Here is a 20,325-nt window from a genome sequence, read left to right as displayed (position 1 = left end):
AAACGTGAGACAAATTGAGAACCTCTATCAGAAACAATCTCCGAAGGAATCCCATGTAGGCGAAAAACCTCTCTCGCAAAAATCTCTGCCAATTCAGGAGAAGTCGGAAGTTTAGGTAATGGTACGAAATGAGCCATCTTAGTAAATCTATCCACCACCGTGAGAATAACAGTTTGTCTCTTGGAAGCAGGTAAATCAACGATAAAGTCAATGGACAAACAGGACCAAGGTTTCTCAGGAACGTCCAAGGGGTGTAACAGGCCACATGGAGAAGCATGAGGTAGTTTAGTCTTGGCACAAGTCTCACAAGCTGCGACGAACTCCTCAATATCTTTTCGAAGTGAAGGCCACCAGAAATCCTTGGATATCAGAGAGTATGTCTTGCGAATACCAGGATGACCAGCTATCTTACTTTCGTGAAAACATTGTAAGAGCTCCAGTTGAAGTTCAGGAGGAACAAAGTTTCTTCCCTCAGGAGTGTTTCCGGGAGCTAGATGTTGTGACTTCAAGATCTGGTCAAGTAGCGGAGAATGAATTTTAAGACTGGTATTAGCAATAATATTGCATTTGGGTACAATGGAGGACACAAGTGGTTCAACTGAAGCAGAAGGCTCAAATTGGCGAGATAGCGCATCGGCTTTAGAATTCTTTGAGCCAGGTCTGTAAGTCAGAACGTAATTGAAATGGGTAAGAAACAATGACCAACGAGCCTGCCTGGAGGACAAACGCTTGGCCTCTCCGATATAAGACAAATTTTTGTGGTCTGTTAGAATGGTAACAGGATGTAAAGTACCTTCCAATAAATGTCTCCACTCTTTCAAAGCTTTGATAACCGCTAGTAATTCTCTGTCACCAATGTCATATCTGCTCTCAGTACCGGACAATTTCTTAGAGAAAAATCCACATGGATGTAATGGTTTATCAACACCCAACCTTTGAGATAGGACAGCACCTAAACCAGTCTCTGATGCGTCTACCTCAAGCAGAAAAGGCAGGGAAGTGTCGGGGTGAACTAAAATTGGAGCGGAAGCGAAAAGCTCCTTGAGAGTTTTGAACGCAAGAAGAGCTTCAGTAGTCCAATTCTTAGTATCAGCCCCCTGTTTGGTCATATTAGTGATAGGTGCGATAATTGAAGAATAGCCCTTAATAAAGCGCCTATAATAATTGGAAAAACCAATAAATCTCTGTACGGCTTTAAGACCTTTGGGTAAAGGCCACTCTAGAATGGACTGGAGTTTATCCGGATCCATCTTAAATCCCTCCCCAGAGATCACATAGCCGAGAAAGGTTACCTGGGTTTGATCAAAGCTACATTTCTCCAACTTGCAGTACAAACCATGCTGAAGAAGCTTGTGCAAAACCCTCCTGACTTGCTTGTGATGAGTCTCAATCTCACTAGAATGTATAAGTATATCATCTAGGTATACAATGACGCACTCTTGCTGAAATTCCCTAAGAACCTCATTTATCAGATCTTGGAATACCGCTGGTGCATTGCATAACCCAAAAGGCATAACCGTATATTCATAGTGACCATAGCGAGTATTGCATGCCGTCATCCACTCATGTCCCTGCTGGATTCTCACCAAGTTATATGCCCCTCTGAGGTCTAACTTGGTGAAAATTGTAGAGCCCTTCAAACGATCGAAGAGTTCGGTGATCAAGGGAATCGGGTAGGCATTTTTAATGGTTATCTTATTCAAGCCTCGATAATCAATACAAGGTCTCAAAGAACCATCTTTCTTTTTAACAAAAAAAAATCCAGCCCCGGCAGGGGAGGAGGACCTCCTGATGAATCCCTTGTCTAAATTCTCGTGAATATACTCCTCTAGAACTGAGTTCTCTTTCGTAGATAATGGGTATACATGACCTCTGGGAGGCATGGTACCAGGGAGTAGGTTAATTTTGCAATCAAAGGACCTGTGTGGGGGTAAGGTATCGGCTTTCTTTTTGTCAAATACTGCCTTTAAATCTAGATACTGAGGCGGAATTTGTGTCTCTGTAGGATTGTCAGAGGTAGTCGATGTGTTAGTTAATCCGAGAGGTAAGACCTTCCGCAAGCATTTTTCTTGACAATTCTTTCCCCACGAAACTATCTCCCCTGACTCCCAATTAATAATAGGGTTGTGTCTCCTCAACCAGGAGTACCCCAGGACTATGGGAATAGACGGAGAAGAAATGAGCATTAAGGATATATCCTCTTTATGTAGGATGCCAACAGTTAAGTTAATCGGTATGGTCTCATGGAAAATAACAGGCTCAAGTAACGGTCTACCATCGATGGCCTCAACAGCCAGTGGTGTCTCTTTTAACTGGGATGGGATAGCATGCTTGGCAACAAAACCCTGATCTATAAAGCTCTCAGCAGCTCCAGAATCGATTAGTGCCATAGTCTTTACTACTCCCTTCTCCCACCTCAAAGAAACGGGTAACAGAAGCCTGAACTCTTTGTAGTTGTGAATAGAGGACAAAGTAGAAACACCCAAGGCCTGTCCTCTAGAGAAACTTAGGTGCGAGCGTTTCCCGAACGATTAGGACAATTTAGGCGTAAATGTCCTCTGACTCCACAATACATACATAAACCCTCCCTCCTTCTGTACTGTCTCTCTCTCTCTGTGAGATGAGTACTGCCTATCTGCATAGGTTCAGAAATACGTAAGTCCTCGAACTCAGAATTTTGAAAGGTAGGCGCTAGTTTAAAGGAGGGTCTACGGGTCCTATCTCGAGTGTTCTGCCTCTCTCTTATGCGTTCATCAATACGAGATATAAAAGAAATTAAATCCTCCAAATTCTCAGGGAGTTCTCTAGTAGCGACCTCGTCAAGAATTACATCTGATAACCCATTCAGAAACACATCTATATAAGCCTGTTCGTTCCACTTAACTTCTGCCGCCAAGGACCTGAACTCTAGTGCATAGTCCACAAGTGTTCGATTGTCCTGTCTAAGGCGCAACAGTAATCTAGCTGCATTGACCTTTCTACCAGGAGGGTCAAAAGTTCTTCTAAACGCAGCTACAAAGGCATTATAATTATAGACTAGTGGATTATCATTCTCCCATAAAGGATTGGCCCATCTCAGAGCTTTCTCAATGAGTAAAGTAATAACAAATCCAACCTTCGCTCTATCTGTAGGATAAGAGCGGGGTTGTAATTCGAAATGGATGCTAATCTGGTTCAGAAAACCACGGCACTTCTCCGGTGACCCGCCATAACGTACTGGTGGGGTAATACGGGAAGAAGCACCTACAGTGGCTACCTCTAGACCTGAGACTGCAGGAGAAATAGAAGGAGTACGTGTCTCCTCAGGTGGGTTACTAGCACGAGACAAAAGTGCCTGTAGTGCTAGGGCCATCTGATCCATCCTATGCTCCATGGCGTCAAACCTGGGATCAGAAGAACCAAGCTGACTGTTTGTACCTGCAGGATCCATTGGCCCTGTCGTAATGTCAGGATCGGGACAGGGATCCAACACGCAGAGTACAAAGAGTGGAAAGGTACGTATACCGGGCCTTAGAATGGCCGGACTAACGTACCGAGAGTAATATAGAATAGTCAGAGACAAGCCGAGGTCGAGGGAACGGGAAGACAGATAAGCGAGAGACAAGCCGGGTCAAGGGAGAACAGAGAAGCAGGGTAGTACAACAAGCCGAGTCAAAACCAAATAGAGTAAACTAGAATACCAGAGCACTGAGTGACTAGACAAGCTAGAACCACGACAGGGCAATGAGCTGAAGAGAGAAGTAAGCTTAAATACCCTGGCTCTGGATGGTAATCACGCCTCTGACAAGTGCCGATTGGATATCGGACACTTGAGTGACAGGTCGCTCGTGATAGCGTCATGACGTCACGTATTGAGCGTCCCGCTAGAAAAGGACGTGGATTCCTCGCGGCCGGTGTTTAAGTGACTGGATGAACCGCGAGGAACGAAGGAAACAGCTCGCCTGGACGGACAAACCACCAAATCTCTACCTCCCTTAGAGGTAGAGGCCTCAGGTACCCTGACACTACAGCCGCGAAGGTATGTCTCGTAAAGTATATCGAGTGTGTCTTTATCATGTGTGCCTTGATCAACATTAATATGTGTGATACGTATTATATTGATATGTAGACCCATGTTATGTGACCATGTGTCTGGAAACAGCAATAACAGGGCAATTGTGGTGGTGAGAGAGGCTTCATCTTCCGTGCCCAGTGCTATTAGGGTTTTAACTCTGGACCACAATGGCTTGATCTTTTCGCAGTCCCACCATAAGTGTGTCATATGGCCAATCTCGGTGTTGCATCTCCAACAATTGGGCCCCACCGCTGGGTATATCTTATGTAGTCTATGTGGTGTGAGGTACCAACGATACACTCATTTTTTGTGAGCCTCTATATGAGAGAAGCAGGATGTGTTACCTCGTAATGCATTCAAGGACTCCAGCCACTGCTCGTTAGTGAGTATAGGCATTCCTTCTAGTTCCCATTGTGGAACATACTTAAAGTGACGTGGTGAATGTCTATCTAGTAGGGTTTGGTAACATAATCTTAAGGTTTTTGGTTTTGTCGGTGCTGAAAAACATCTGTCAATGATTCGTTTTTGTCTACTTTTCTGTGGTCAGGCGTATCGGTGGAGAGATCGACTTTAGTGTTGATGATGCTTTTCAGTTGTAGGTATGGAAAGATGAAGGAGTGTGGGAGGTTAAATTTCTTTTGTAGATCAGGAAATGGTAATATTTTTGCCCGATAGCACAGGTCTTTAATACGATTGGCACCTAAATCTGTCCATGGTTTGAGTGATAGCCACGGTGAGATTGCTTCTAATGCTGTCAGAGGGGCCTGTAAGCTGAAGCATTTATCTAACGTGTGTCTTGCTTGAAGGCAGTCCCAGATTTCATGGTAAGAATAGTTGTAGGATATAGTGTAGTCCCCTGTTTTCTGTAGCGTTTTGGAGTCCATAGATCGCTTATTAGTGATTTCGTCCCCGTGGCTGCTCTCTCCATATCTACCCATTGAAAGGTATTGCTAGGTGCATGAAGCCGGACTGCTGCCTCAAGTAGAGCTGCTTTGTAATACGTTATTAGTTTAGGCAAGCCCAGTCCGCCCTCTTTCGGGTTCATCTGTAGGAGGGAAAGGGGCAAGCGTGGTTTCATTTTGCCCCATACAAACTTATTTACTGTGCGTTGAATGTTCTTAAACCATAATGTCGAGATTGGAAGCGGCAACATCCTAAATATATAGAGGGCTTTCGGGAGTATCATAATTTTGATAGCTTGTAGGCGCCCCATCCAAGAAATTCGGACATCTTTCCACCTTTGAAAGCTTGAGTTGCACACGTTAACGAATGGTGTATAGTTCAGGGAGATAATTTTTTGCTTGTGTAGAGCTAGTTTGACTCCAAGATATGTAATATGATCGTGTCTCCATTCAAATTGGTAGGAGTTTTGCAGGTTTTGCAGTTGACGTGGTTTCAGATGTATCGGTAACGCTTGGGTTTTCGAAGTGTTAATTTTATAGTAGGATATTTGTCCGTAGGTGTTTAACAGATGTAATAGTTGTGGTAGCGAAGAGTCTGGCTTGCTCAAGGAGAGAAAAATGTCATCTGCGAACATCGCCAGACGGTAATTGTGTGATTGGATCTGTATACCTGTGATCATCGGGTCTTGCCTGATTTTATGTGCCAATGGATCTAATGAGAGAATGAATAGTAGGGGAGACAGCGGGCAACCCTGCCTCGTGCCATTAGTAAGACTGAAGGGGGTGGATATAAAGCCTGAATTTGACACTTGTGCTGAAGGATTGCCATAAAGTGCCATGATTCCCTGTATAAATTCCGAAGGGAAGTTAAATTTAGTTAGAACTGTTGACATATACTTCCAATTGAGTCGGTCGAAAGCCTTCTCTGCGTCCAAGGCTAGTAGAAGGCTTTCCATATCCTGCTCCTCGATGTGTGACAGAATGTTTAAGATTTTTCTGGTGTTGTCACATCCCTGCCTACCACGAATAAAGCCTGATTGGTCATTATGAACTATTCTAGGGAGTATCGGAGCTAATCTGTTGGCTATAATTTTGGCATAGATTTTCGTATCACAATTGAGCAAGGATATGGGTCTAAAATTGGAGCAGTGGATGGGGGGTTTCCCTGGTTTCGGGAGCGTAGAAATGTGCGCCTGTAACATTTCGGTGGGCATTCTTCCCGTCTGAAAGCAGTGATTGTCTAGGTTCGTCATATGCGGGGCTAGTATAGTGCCAAAGGTGCGGTAATATAAATTTGAAAAACCATCCGGGCCTGGTGATTTGTGAGCCGGCAGTTGGGCTATGGTTTGTAACGTTTCTTCTACTGAAATAGGTTGAATGAGAAGCTGAAATTCTTCTCTGGATATTTTTGGTAGGTCGACATCTCGTAGAAAGTCATCCATGTCTTCTTGTGTGGGGTTGGGGGAGGAGGCATCGTCTGCTAGATTATATAGTTTGCTGTAGTATTTACTAAACTCATTTACTATGCTTTGTGGATTTGTGATCTTGTTACCCCCCTCCGATTGAAGGTATGCTATCTTTGAGGCCTCTATTCTCGTTTTAAGTTGTGAGGCTAAGATTTTTCCAGCCCTATTGCCTGCCTTATAAAAGTTGTATTTCAATTTTGTGAGTAGATAAGTTGTCTTTGCCGTTTCTAAGTCATTTAGTTGTGCCTGGAGTCGAAGGATATTCGATGTGGTTTCGTGAGATGGTGTGTGTTTGTTTTTGTTAGATAGGGCGTTGAGTTCTGTAAGTATATTGGTGTATTTCAAAAGCCTCTGTTTCTTCTTGTAACTAGAGTGTTTAATGAATTGCCCTCTAAGGACGGCTTTATGTGCCTGCCATAGACTTTCTGTACTAACTTCATCACTGTTATTAAGCGTGAAATATGTTTCAAGTTCTTCTTTGATTTGAGCGACCAGATTATGGTCCGATAGCAGTGTTTCGTTGAGGCGCCACAGTCTCCTACCTTGTGTGGGGTGTTGCATTGTAAATGCTAAAGTGATTGGGGCATGGTCCGACCATGTTATATCTCCAATGTGTGTGTCGGCTATTTTCATGATTATGTTTTTGGGAATTAGAAATCTATCTATTCTTGAATATGATAAATGGCTTACTGAATGGTATGTGTAGTCCTTATGGCTGGGATTAGTTATCCTCCAGGCATCTAAAAACTTGTGATCTGTAAGTGTTTTGTCTAGGAGTTTAGTGGATCCTAATCTGTTACGTATGGTTTTTTGATTGACAGAGTGAGTAGATGTGGTGTCTAAATTGGCATCAAGCAGGCAGTTGGTGTCCCCTCCCACAATTACGTCACCATATTTATGGGCCTCCGTGATAGTGAAGATTTTATCTAGAAAGGAATGTTGGTCATTATGTGGCCCGTATACGTTGACTAGGGTAATCTGTGCGTTATTTATGATACACTGTAAGAGGAGGTATCTGCCCTCTTTGTCATTTAGCTGTTTTACAAGTTGGAAAGAAACTTCCCTACTGATTAGGATGGTGACTCCTCGTTTTTTCAACTTAAATGTACTATGGAATCCCAGGGGGAAGTGTTTAGAGGCAAATTTTGGTTGATGTCCGGTTTGAAAGTGGGTCTCCTGGTAAAATGCGATATGCGCTTTATACTTTTTTGCCTCCTGGAGAGCTAATCTCCGTTTGTGGGGCGTATTTAGCCCTTTCGCATTCAACGAGAAAATGTTAAGTGTCATCACATCTCAAGGTGGCCTTAGATTTACCTAGCTTCATACGATCATTTATATGAGAGTCACCTATTGCCTTCTTCTGTGAGTGGGTGATGTCAGTATGTTTAGTGCATATATTGACTTCTTCAGCTGCCCTCAAATGTTTTGCTGTAATGGGGGTGTTTGCGTATGCGCTCTGATTAGGTAGTAGGAGTCGAGCGTTGTCTATCCAGCTGAAGTGCAGTTCTGTGGGTAAGGGAGGAGGGGGGTGGGAAAGCACATAACAAAGAACAAACTATGTACAACGACCAAAATATCTCTAACGTGAGATTTGGTCATAAGTTGGTTCGTACCAACTGTAAATATGGGTACAGGTCCCTAGGTGAGGCCCGCGTTAACGGGGGTACTCGGGCACTAGAGCCCTTTCGGGGGTAGAGAGATCCCAGTTGTGAAGGGGAGAGCACCTGTCATTAGATTTCCAGTACTGGGTGAGGTATGCCTTGCCGGTTTTGTGTCTTGATCAAGTGTATGTTACTGTTATCTCCACCGGGGGCGGAATACGTATGGTTGCCTTCGGTTTCCCTTACGCTCTCTAGTTCGTGAGAGCTAGAAGTGATCTACCTATTTATGGTCCGTACGTCTATTTGTCCTATTGATACAGCTAATATACTCTTTCTGCTGTTGTGTAGGGTAGTTCTGCCTTGCTTTTGATCTATAAGGTGATTTTTATGGAGTTCCCCAAGCCTAGCCCATTCCGACATGCTATACCTGAAATGTTTGGGATCTAAGACATTTATCCCTCTGTCTAACCACTTCCCGGTTTTATATCCATAAACTATTTGCAAAATAATACATTATTAACCAAACAATAACATTGTCACATTTTGTCTACTTGCATGACACCACTGATCAAAGATTCTGTGTTCACAGCTATGACCGTCCATGGGGATATCAAAGCTCCACAACAGAAGCTGTTACTAGTTCATGTGACGTTCAGGCTTTTTTCCCATCCATGAGCGACCTGTAGTGGTGATTTGGCCGTCGGTCTTCCCTCTGAAGGTTCAATTCGATCTTCCATTATCGGGATATGCCATTCTTCCATGGCGATCTTCCCTTCTGCCAGGATGGTAAGGTGCTTTTCTATGCCGTTCTTTTTAACAATAAGCCGTGTCGGGAATCCCCACTTATATGGTATTTCCGCCGCTCTCAATGCTCGGGTTATGGGAGTAAAGGTTCTTCTCGCCGCTAACGTCGTCAGCCGACAATTCCACATATAGTTGAATTTTGTTGTATCGTTCAGGGAGGCTTGGTCGCTTTCTTCAGGCCGCCATGATTAGTTCTTTGGCAGTATAATAATGTAGTCTAGTAATGGTGTCTCTAGGCGCAGTTGCCGGCAGATGTCTGGGTCTGGGCAAGCAGTGTGTTCTGTCCAACAAAAGCTGTGACTCTGGGAGGTCTGGCACCAAGTGATGGAATAGAGTGGTGACATATGTGTTAAGGGCGGCAGGGCCGACGTCCTCAGGGATGCCGCGGATGCGGACATTGTTTCTTCTATCCCTATCTTCATGATCCGTGAGTTTGGTAAGGATGGAGTAAATTTTTGCATCTAAGTTTTCATAAGACGCCACCATATTATTATGAGCAGTGATAATCTCTTCCGTCTTGCATTCTAGGTAATCCGTTCTTTCTCCCAATGCTCTGACGTCTGCTCTGATTTCTTTGGCCAGATTGGCAAAATCTGCCTGCATTGATAATTTTAAATGTATTAGCATTTTTTGTATTGATGCCTCTGTTGCTAGATTTTCTTTAGTAGAAATCGTAGTGATGTCGCTCCTGCTGGAACTCGAGGCCGGTGAGTGCGGCCTATCCGCGCCATCTTTAGTGCCTCGCGGCGGCGATGCCATCGCCGCTATCTGTAGTATAGGTGCTTCTCTTTGTTTTGTTTTTTTGTTGGAGGTCTTTGTGCCATGATGTCAGGCTGTGCCTTCGATGGCTGGAGTGCTTTTGCGCGCTGAACTCCCGTGTATCGCTATGCTAGTCGCTGTGTTTCTGATTTGTCTCTCAGAGCCGGTCGTTTACACGTCCATCTTGGCTCGCGGTCAGGCCACGCCCCCCACAACGATGATATTTTAAGTAAAAGTGAAGTTTTTTGCATTTTTTACAAACGAACTGCACTTTTATGGTCTATATTATTGTTGTAATATGTTTTACTGTTTTAAAACACTAATATTTGTGTTTAGTGAAGTCTTCCGAGAATAACAGTACCCCCATGTACAGGTTTCATGGTGTTTTGGAAAGTTAGAGAGTCACATATAAGGCTTGCATTTCATTTTTTTGACATTGAAATTTGCCAGATTGGTTATGTTGCCTTTGAGAGCGTATGGTAGCCCAGGAATGAGAATTACTCCCATGATGGCATACCATTTGCAAAAGTAGACAACCCAAGGTATTGCAAGTGGGGTATGTCCAGTCTTTCTTAGTAGCCACTTAGTCACAAACACTGGCCAAATATTTGTTTTTTGCTTTTTTAACACAAAAACAAATATGAACGCTAACTTTGGCCAGTGTTTGTGACTAAGTGGCTACTAAAAAAGACTAAACATACCCCACTTTCAATACCTTTGGTTGTCTAATTTTTCAAATGGTATGCCATTATGGGGGTAATTCTCATTGCTGGGCTACCACACCATCTCAAAGGTAACATTACCAATCTGGCAAATTTCTATTTGAAAATGGAACGTTCTATATTTGACCCTGTAACTTTCCAAAACACCATAAAACCTGTTAATGGGGGATACTGTTGTACTCGTGAGACATCGCTGATTACAAATATGTGCATTTTTGTGCAGTAAAACAGTATTATGACATTCACAGCTAAAATGTCAGACGGAAATACAAATTTAAAAAAAATCGTATTTTCTCAATTTTTTTTTACATTTTATTCAGAATGAATTATGTTCCATATATGAATAGTTAATGATAAATTAAAGCCCTGTTTCTCCTGAACAAAATGATATATAATAAGTGTGGGTGCATATAATATGAAAGAGGGGAACTACGGGTGAACAGACATATAGCACAAATTCCAGTTTTTGTTTACGTTTTGTTTTGATCAGAACGTGCACTATTGACCTGAAGGGGTTAATTGTTCTGTTTTCACCTTCATTTTTTTTTTTTTTTTTTCAAGTAAGGAATCGTGGAGGACTCCCATGGCAAAAATCTTACAGCTTTCTGCAGAGAGAAGAGAAAAATGGCGAGCAGAGTATGATAACCTCAAGCAACAGGTGGACGTGGGAAATGACAAGAAGCGCAAGTGTGGATCAGGTCGGCAACCATTATTTCCTGAGCTGGAAGACATTATCTGTGAATGGAATTCTGACAGGAGAGCAAAGGCTTTGGTTGTGCACAGGACTGATATTCAAGCATTTGCCCTTGCAATGGCACCACAGTTAGAAATATCCCCATAAGAATTGAAAGCATCACAACACTGGCTGGATGACTTCCTTCGCGACATGAACTGTCTCTAAGAAGATCAACAACACTGTTCAAGCTGGAATATACTGAAGTTATTAAACGTGCACCTGCATTCAAGTCCTTTGTTGATGGCATCGTCTTTTCTAAGTACTAACTCTCCAACATGATTGCTATGGATGAAACTGCAGTGTTTATGGGCCAAGGATCTCAAACGACAATTAATCAGAGGGGTCAATCTACATTCCCTCTACTGGTTACAAAAGCGCACGTGTTACTTGTAATTTGGCAATCTGTCTGGATGGAAAGAAAGCCCCACCTCTAATCATCACTTAGGGCACGAAAGATAATATTTAACGTGTTTATGTTCTTAAAACAGAGGAAGCCTGGTGCTTACTAGCAGTTCTAAGGAAGTGGGTCGATTTAATGCTGTCACTTGTTTTGCGAGGTGGTCAAAGAGGTCTGCTAGTCTGGGGAAGAATTCATGGGATCAAATCACTGACAGCTATGTTGCCCATGCACTATGAGTAGGCTACATGAACAAGAAGTGCTCATTTAAGGAGAGCTATATTGCTGGACATGAGAGATTGGGGACACAGATTCTACAGGAAATGGAGTCACAAGAAATTCAGGCCGGAATTCGGGGTTTGGAGAGCTATAACGATCCAGTAGAAGATGATGACATGACTGTATTTGAATAAACATTTTGCTGTACATTTATTTTTGTGCCGTATATAAGACATCCCCTGAAAATAAGCCCTAGTGTGTTTTTTGGGAGAAATTAAAATTAATATAAGACCCGGACTTATTTTCGGGGGGAAACGGTGTTACCCAAGTTTACTATTGCTTTACCAACAAATTCTTTTGTATGTGACTTGCTGTCAAACTGGTTTATTCACATATATCTCTTTTTAATTTTCCTAATTAGTAGAGATTGTGTATACTGGTATTTTACATATCAGCAAAGTGGTCTCTGGACCAAGTATTGATCTCTACACCATTACGATTTGTAAATTTTACTGACAATAATCAATTTTTATATTGATATTCAATCTTGTGTGCGGTATCTATGTTTGTTTTTTACTATATAAGGCAAACCGCCATGAGCCAAGAACACAGCTTATTCTTATTCTACAGATAAATGACACTATTTGTTCTTTCTCTTCTGACTTTTAAATGTCACAAGTCCCCATCAGTGAACAATGATTCTGGTTTTAATAGGCACTTCAAGGAAATTATTAAACAATCAAGGCCATATTTCATAGCCTGTATTATTATACGTTATTTGTTTGTGGTTTTTGTGTACCAGTTAAGCCATGTTGCTATGGATAATAATTATCACACACACAACGGAGCTGGTGGCAATTTGATAAATTAGGCTTCATGTTAGCTAAGAGACTATATCACCAGTGTCAGTCTTTAATGACAATTCTGGTTCGATATAGCTGTCATTTAGATTTCAGACACTTGCAATGGAAACCTTAGGGGCCTTTACAGTGCCCATGAGTGTATTAAACCAGAAATTACTGAGTTACTCACAAAACCATGCATTGCGGAATTTCAACATTTTAGGCCAAAATTGTTGAATTAGAAAGTTTATCCAGTTTAGCTATTTGGCCACTTCAGCTAGTTTGCAATTTCCTGGCAAGGTTTCCGCAATCAATTATAAACACAATTTGTAAAAGCTACGTTCTTACTGCTAACCTAATTTTGTTTCACATTTAGGCTGAGTTCTTTTTCAATTAATGTGAATCAGATTTAGATCATACAGTAGCATTTTCTCCATCTGGTGATTTCTAACTCCTGGCGTCCAAGACAATTTGCTGATCACTGAATAAGCATCAAAAAAAAAAAATCACATCATAAACTGTTATTTTTCAACATTCTAGAATGCAAATTTTAGCCTATATTATTGTTTGCTTGTGCACTAAAGTCTAATGTAACTCTTACATATTTTATATAATTCATTTTTATCTCTGTTGTCCCGATTTGGCAAAATAACAATTCTAAAAAGGCAGATTTAATGAACTCTGGATATTCCTTCATGCTCTACATTGCAGAATTAATGCCTCTCTGGGGCTACTGCAAACAAGAAAAACGTTCCGTAAAACTCCTGACTTCTGTGGATGTGCGTATTTCCAAAGGACTTTTTCGTCATTTGCATTTAATGAGTTTATTAGATGCATAATCACAGCTGAATTAATATGTTCAAGACATTTGTATGAAATTATTAAAAGAGGTTGCATTCTCTTTATACTCTACGTGACGTGAGAAATGGAAAATAAACAAAGCAATAATATAACATAACAGCTACGGGCAATTTTTAAAGGGAACGTAAATGCTGTCCTGAAATTGATATATTATTGCTTTATATCGTATAGACAGGAGATGTTTGTAATTAACTGTACTCAGATTTGAATATGTGTGATTTGATAGCTCTCCTGTCTATCAGGCTTTTCGGCAAGTACTAACTATCGGAATGTAAGAACCCGATGTCACCGAGAGGCTGGTTTCATTTCAGAAGGGAGATGTTCTCCTGTGGGCAGCTGGTAACACAGTAGCAACCTTAGCTGAATGTATCAGCGGTTGCTAAGATACTGTGACGCTCCCTAGATGTAAACCCGACCTCCCGATCACATGACGCGGAAGTTCATGCCGATCACAGACATGCGCAGTTGCGCTGAGTGCATGCCGAAAATCAGGGTGAACAGAACACAGCTGATAAGGTGAGTGTCTATTGGTTTCCATGGTTTAGATGTCCTATATATGTTTGCTTTTTGTCATGTTATATGCCTTTGGTGTCCTGATGAAAGCTCCGACCGGGAGCTGAAACGTCGACCTAGCAGTACTTACCTACAATAAATTGGATGAAAGAAACCCATGAGTGCCAGTAATTTTTTGATATTTTATAAATTTGAAACTTGGCACCTGGTACCATTTGTTATAGTTGGAGTGCAAGAGGTTTCCATTTGTTTATATATATATATATATATACATATATATATATATAGTCAATACAATGTTAAACAAAAATCTGCACACCAGTCAAGCCATAAGATTTGCTTTTCCCTCAGAAATCCCAAATCTGCAGTGCTGTTACTACCACAAAGGATTCTGGGTGGGCATATGCAAATTAGTTTAACAAAGAATCACTTTTTTGCCTTATTCCATTTTAAACAGGGATTTTTCGAGGCTGTGTTTGCTGTATACAACAGCTTTGAAACACAACTAAGGAAAAGATGCAAAGCCAGTGAACCACTCATGGACAGCTGTTTCATTGTTAATGCAAATCATCAGCATGAGGTTGGTTACTGGTTTGCTTATTGAGGGTTGGTAGTGCTTGGGAAGCAATAACCAAAAAGATTATAGTGGGGAAAAAATTGTGATTGAAAACCCCTTCCACCTAAAGTCTGTGGATAGTTAATACAATGTTAAACAAAGATCTGCACGCAAGTCAAGCCATAAGACTTGCTTTTCACACAGAAATCACAAATCTGCAGTGATGTTACTACCACAAAGCATTCTGGGTGGTCATATGCAAATTAGTTTAATAATGATACAGATCCAAATATTAATCTTTGTTATATTCAGAGGAAGCCCAAACTATTATTATTTCAAGTGCACTTGGAGGAGCGTGAATTCAGACACTAGACAAACTGTTGGTATTCAAAATAAGCCTCTGACCTTTATTTTTTCAGTTGTGTTTTTATACATTAAAAAAGTAAGTGCTTACGTGCAAATTCTCATAGGACAGTAGTAGGAAGGGTGTGAAAGTGTGAAAGGAGTACAGATAAGACATAGGGATGAACGTCATGTACATACAACAGATAAGTTCTGAGAAAGAGAAAGAACAGACTGTAGAGAAGAGATGGCTCAGGAGGGGGCTATCTGCTCCCGGAACTAGACATATATGGTCTTGAGTGTAGTTTTAAGCATTTTAATATAGGATATCTAATATGACACCTATAAGCTTGAACCTTGGAATCAAAGTAAATTCTATCACAACCCCCTCTTTTGATCCAAGGGTCACCCAAATGTCCAAGGTATTTCCAGGCCTGCTAGCCAAAGCCTGTGGGACCTCTCTTTCCAGTAATATTACGCAGTGGGACTTCATATGGTTCCCCAGCAACCCCAGAAAGACCTATGGGTTCATTAGAGGAAGAGGTTAGTGCACCAGACTTAAGGGAACCCCTAGTTGCCTCCATGGACACCCCAGTGGGGCCATTAGCTCCACAATTTACTGCTCCCATGATACCCAAAGTTAAGATCGTATACCATGAGAAGAGACAGCTGAGCTCAGGTATCTAATACTGGGAAGAATATAAGCTCTGGACACCCAGTGAACAACTTGCAATAATACAGCAGCAGCCAGATGCTGAAAAGGCCCCCTTAGTTCTAGTCCAGTCTCTATCCACCATTAAAGCTGCATACCAGTGTACTTGGATGGATTTAAAACAGATTGTCGCCCTAAAAGCTGGCCCCATCTGGGCTAGAATAATTGCTAAATATACTGATGCACATAAAGATAGCCTCAGAAGAAGCAACATGCAAACAGATATAGTACAAGGGAAAGATGAATCTGTGGAAACATTCTTCACCAGACTACAGATGGCTTGGGAGGCATTGGGTTACACAGATATTGTAACCACTTCCACCAGACTGCTTATTAACTGCTTCATGGATGGTCTCCACATACCCATAAGGACTGGTCTCCAAAATGCTAGACGTGAGTGGAGAAGTTTAACCTATGGTGATCTGGTAAAGGTGGCTATGGGAGTGGGAGCCAATCTAAATACTAGAAAGAGGAGCACACCTGTAATGGCACTATATGTCCCTAGAGCTGGTGGAGACTGAAGGCAGGTCGACTGCTGGAATTGTGGCAGGAAAGGATGCGTTAAATGCAACTGCAGGTGTCCTCCTAATATTTTCAGAATATTAGATGCTCCCATGTATTTTAACTAGAAATTCTGAAGGAATTTTTTTTTTTTTAGTATCTCTTACCCTGTTTAGTTTATTGTATCCCCATTTAATGCATCTTATCCTCCATTTACTGTCGTATATACCCCCTTATTGTGCCTCTTGCACCCCCACTGGTGTCTCTTACACCCACCATTTACCTCACCCCCCTATTGTCTCTTCCATCTTCTGCTTTGTATCCCTTGCACCCACCTGGTGTCTCTTACATCCTTCTGTCTCTCTCACCACCCTTGTGTTTCTTACTTCCTGTTGTAGTATGGCCTCACAGATCATGGTAGAGAATCGTATTTATCCTTTCAATGTCTGACAGGAAACTGCTCTCTGATTCCCCCTGCCAGCCATCAGAACATTGTGCTCCCGCTCCCATGAGTCACCCAGAATTTCTGCTGGGTGACACTTAAAATATAGGACAAGGGCAGTCTATTACCTCAAACTTTGGGGTAAAAAAAAATATATTCCTATATTCTGAAAAAATACTGTATATCTGTCTAAAATATATTTTTGTGTGTGTGTTTTTTCTTTTATTTGTTTGTTCATTGTTGTTTTTGTTGCTGTTTTATTCCTTTCACATTTCCCTCTAGAAGAACATCTCATTTGGCACTTACGTAAGGTTTTACATAAAGATGTCTAAGATACTTATTTTTGTAGGGTGAGTCTTTTTTTTTTTGTTTTGTTTTAACGTTTGTTTTTATTCTTCCACACGCCCCTCAGGAAGAGAAGACATCAGGTACAAAAAGAGCAAATTGCTGATTGTCATTGCCATCCTTAGTTGTAACCTTTCACACCTTAACTATATTTAATCATGATAACTGTGCCGGTATTTGATATCAGTCGCAAGCTAATTGTTCGTGTGCCGTTTGAGTAAACGTTGAACAAAAGGAAAGCTGGTGCCGTAGTTGCTGCATTTCCCCGATGTAATTTCTATTAATTATTTGTTGCAAAGCTTGGAATGTAAAAATCAATTATGAGCCAGGGTTCAGAATGCTTAAAATGCTACAATATATTCCATTAGCCTGGCCGCATTTTCACCCATGCTAAAAAAAAAACATTAGTGATGGTTATATCATTCACGAGGTTTCTCTATAAAGATTCTTTATTTGAAATAATGCTTTCTAGTGCCAGCAGATTTATGTCAACAACATTTTCTATTAATATACAAATTACATTAAAACATAACTATTACCTTTTTATTTCCACTTATAAATGATGCTATATAAAGTATGCAGATGATATAGTAAAAACAAATTAAACAATTTGTTCTTGGTCTGTCTATCCGTCTGTTTGTCTAGTATTCATCAAACATCTGGTTAATGAATATGAACAAATTGCAATAAGAATGTTGGAATTGAACACTTTGATAAAGCCTCTTTGCAGAAGAAATGTGTTAGTGTTTTTTAAAGCTGTTCTATGTTACTGATTTTGATCTCCAATAAAGATAGCCCATTTATGCTATTTGAGCCTCCAAGCCTATCCTTTTATTCTATTTTATTTTATAAATAATATAATTGCTTTCAACTCTCTCCAACACCCCCACTGGAGACTTGAGGAGTGATATCCTTGGTGTGGGATCATACCACCTACGCCTACATATATTGAGCAATATCCTATTTGCTCTTCACTTGTGAGTATACCTCCATCTTTTATCATTTTATTTTGTATTATCCAGAGAGCACTATTTTGTGTTTCTATCCTCTTTTTTTATATATCACCAACTATTTGAATACCGGCCTACTGCCATTGGAAAGGAGATATACCCTTCTACCACTGGAGACCCCGTTGTGAGGACATCCAAGGACCATCGACATATCCATAGGCAGGGATTTTACCATCCAGGCGCACATATCAGAAAATTGTAAGTGCAATTCCTTTCCCTTTATTTACTATCACTTAAAGGGAATCTCCAGTGCCAGGAAAACAATCCATTTTCCTGGCACTGGAGGTACGCTCTCCCTCCCACCCCCCAATCCCCAGTTACTGAAGGGGTGAAAACTAGAGATGTCCCGAACAGTGTGCCGGGAACTGTTCGCCGGCAAACATAGCTTGTTTGCGTTCGCCATGGCGGGCGAACATATGCGATGTTCTGTCCGCCCCCTATTCGTCATGGAGGTGGGAGGGTCTGGGAGGGAGAGTCTGCTGCTGATTGGCTGGAATGTGTCTGCTGACTGTGAGGTACAGGGTCAAAGTTTACTCAATGATGACAAATAGGGGGCGGACCGAACATCGCATATGTTCGCCCGCAGCGGCGACCGCGAACAAGCTAAGTTCGCTGGCGAATAGTTCCCGGCGAACTGTTCGGGACATCTCTAGTGAAAACCCCTTCAGTCACTTACCTGAGGCAGCGACGATGTCCCTCGTCGCTGTCTCCTCCTCCGCGCCGCTCCTCCTTCTTACTCCATCGGCCGGTTGGCGAGACTGATCCCGCCCACCGGCCGAGGAGACCTAATGCGCATAGGAAAGCATTGAAAACAAATTTCAATGCTTTCCTATGGGGATTTGAGCGAAGCTGGAGGTCCTCACACAGCGTGAGGACATCCAGCGACGCTTTAGCACAGATAATCTGTGCTATAGAGCAGGAAGTTCCCTCTAGTGGCTGTCTAGCAGACAGCCACTAGAGGTGGAGTTAACCCTGCAATGTAATTATTGCAGTTTATAAAAAAACTGCAATAATTACACTTGCAGGGTTAAGGGTAGTGGGAGTTGGCACCCTGACCACTCCAATGGGCAGAAGTGGTCTGGGTGCCTGGAGTGTCCCTTTAACCCCTTAAGGACCAAACTTCTGGAATAAAAGGGAATCATGACATGTCACACATGTCATGTGTCCTTAAGGGGTTAAAGGGACATATAGTCACCATAACAACTACAGCTTATTGAATTTGTTCTGGTGAGTAGAATCATTACCTTCAAGATTTTTGCTGTAAATACTGTCTTTTCAGAGAAAATGCAGTGTTTACATTACAGTCTAGTGATAAATTTACTGGCCACTCCTCAGATAGCTGTTAGAGATCCGTCCTAGGACATGGCTGCCTAAAATGTATCCAAATGTTCAGTGTCTCCACCCTCTGCATGCAGACACTGAACTTTCCTCATAGAGATTCATTGATTCAATTCATCTCTATGAGGAGATGCTGATTTGCCAGGGCTGTGTTTGAATCCTGCTGGCTCCTCCTTGTCAGTCTCAGCCAATCCTATGGGGAAGCATTGTGATTGGATTAGGCTACCACTTCTGATGATGTCAGCACACTGCTTGTTTTTCTGAGTCTAACAGCATGCAGAGTTACAGCTTCAAGCTTGAATACAGTAAGATTTTTTACTATATTTATGGAGGCATGAGGGGCCCAGGGTCTAGATGGTGGTTTTAACACTATAAGGTCAGGAATACATGTTTGTGTTCCTTACCCTATAGTGTGTGTAACGGCCACCCAGGTAGTGAGAGGGGTGTATGCCATTGGAGACGTCCTTTTCCCGGCGAGATACTGTGCTGCAGAGTATTCCCGATATCCCATGAGCTGGATCAGTGTAGAGAAGTAGGCAGAGCTCTTACAAGAGCTAGTGATTTAGCTGGATGCAGGTTCCCTTCAATAATGAGACGAGGCTACATACTGAGGGTTAAGCAGAACTGTTTTAATGGGCACACAAGCATTTCTTTTATACACATTTTCCCACAAGGTTACCACCCACGTGGACCTTGTTGGGCACTGAAGACAGAAACTGAACAACCAATCATTTACAGTTACACAGTTAAACACTCTAATTCATTTCTGTACATTCCTCCCCTCTGCTTGGGACATAGCTGAAAGTCCCATCCCTGCCCGGCCGCACACGAGGCTCCTGCCCAAAATAGTTCCATACATTCAGCTGGTGCGGCCAGTCCCTTTTCGTATGTTAAAAATATCGAACAGTTATTCTTTTTATTGTTTGCTGGTCGTGTGCCACCCCGTTTGTGCAATACTTTTACAGAACGCCGCCTCGTTCGTGTAATTCTGAGCGAAGCTAAGTGGTCCTGGAAGTCTCAGCGGTGTTCGGGAGTTTGAGTGTCCGAAAATAGTTCGCTCGACGACCAAACACCGCTGAACGTGTTCGACAAAACAAGAAGGCCAACGCCACATGTTTGTACATACGAATGGATGGCTACAAAGTGAACCACTTAGAATGCTTGTGGTTTGCGGTCTGGAGGGTAATTGGCGGCACACGCCTG

Source organism: Pelobates fuscus, chromosome 2 (assembly GCF_036172605.1).
Source record: "Pelobates fuscus isolate aPelFus1 chromosome 2, aPelFus1.pri, whole genome shotgun sequence".
Classification (NCBI taxonomy): Eukaryota; Metazoa; Chordata; class Amphibia; order Anura; family Pelobatidae; genus Pelobates; species Pelobates fuscus.
Note: the sequence above shows the minus strand (reverse complement) of the source record.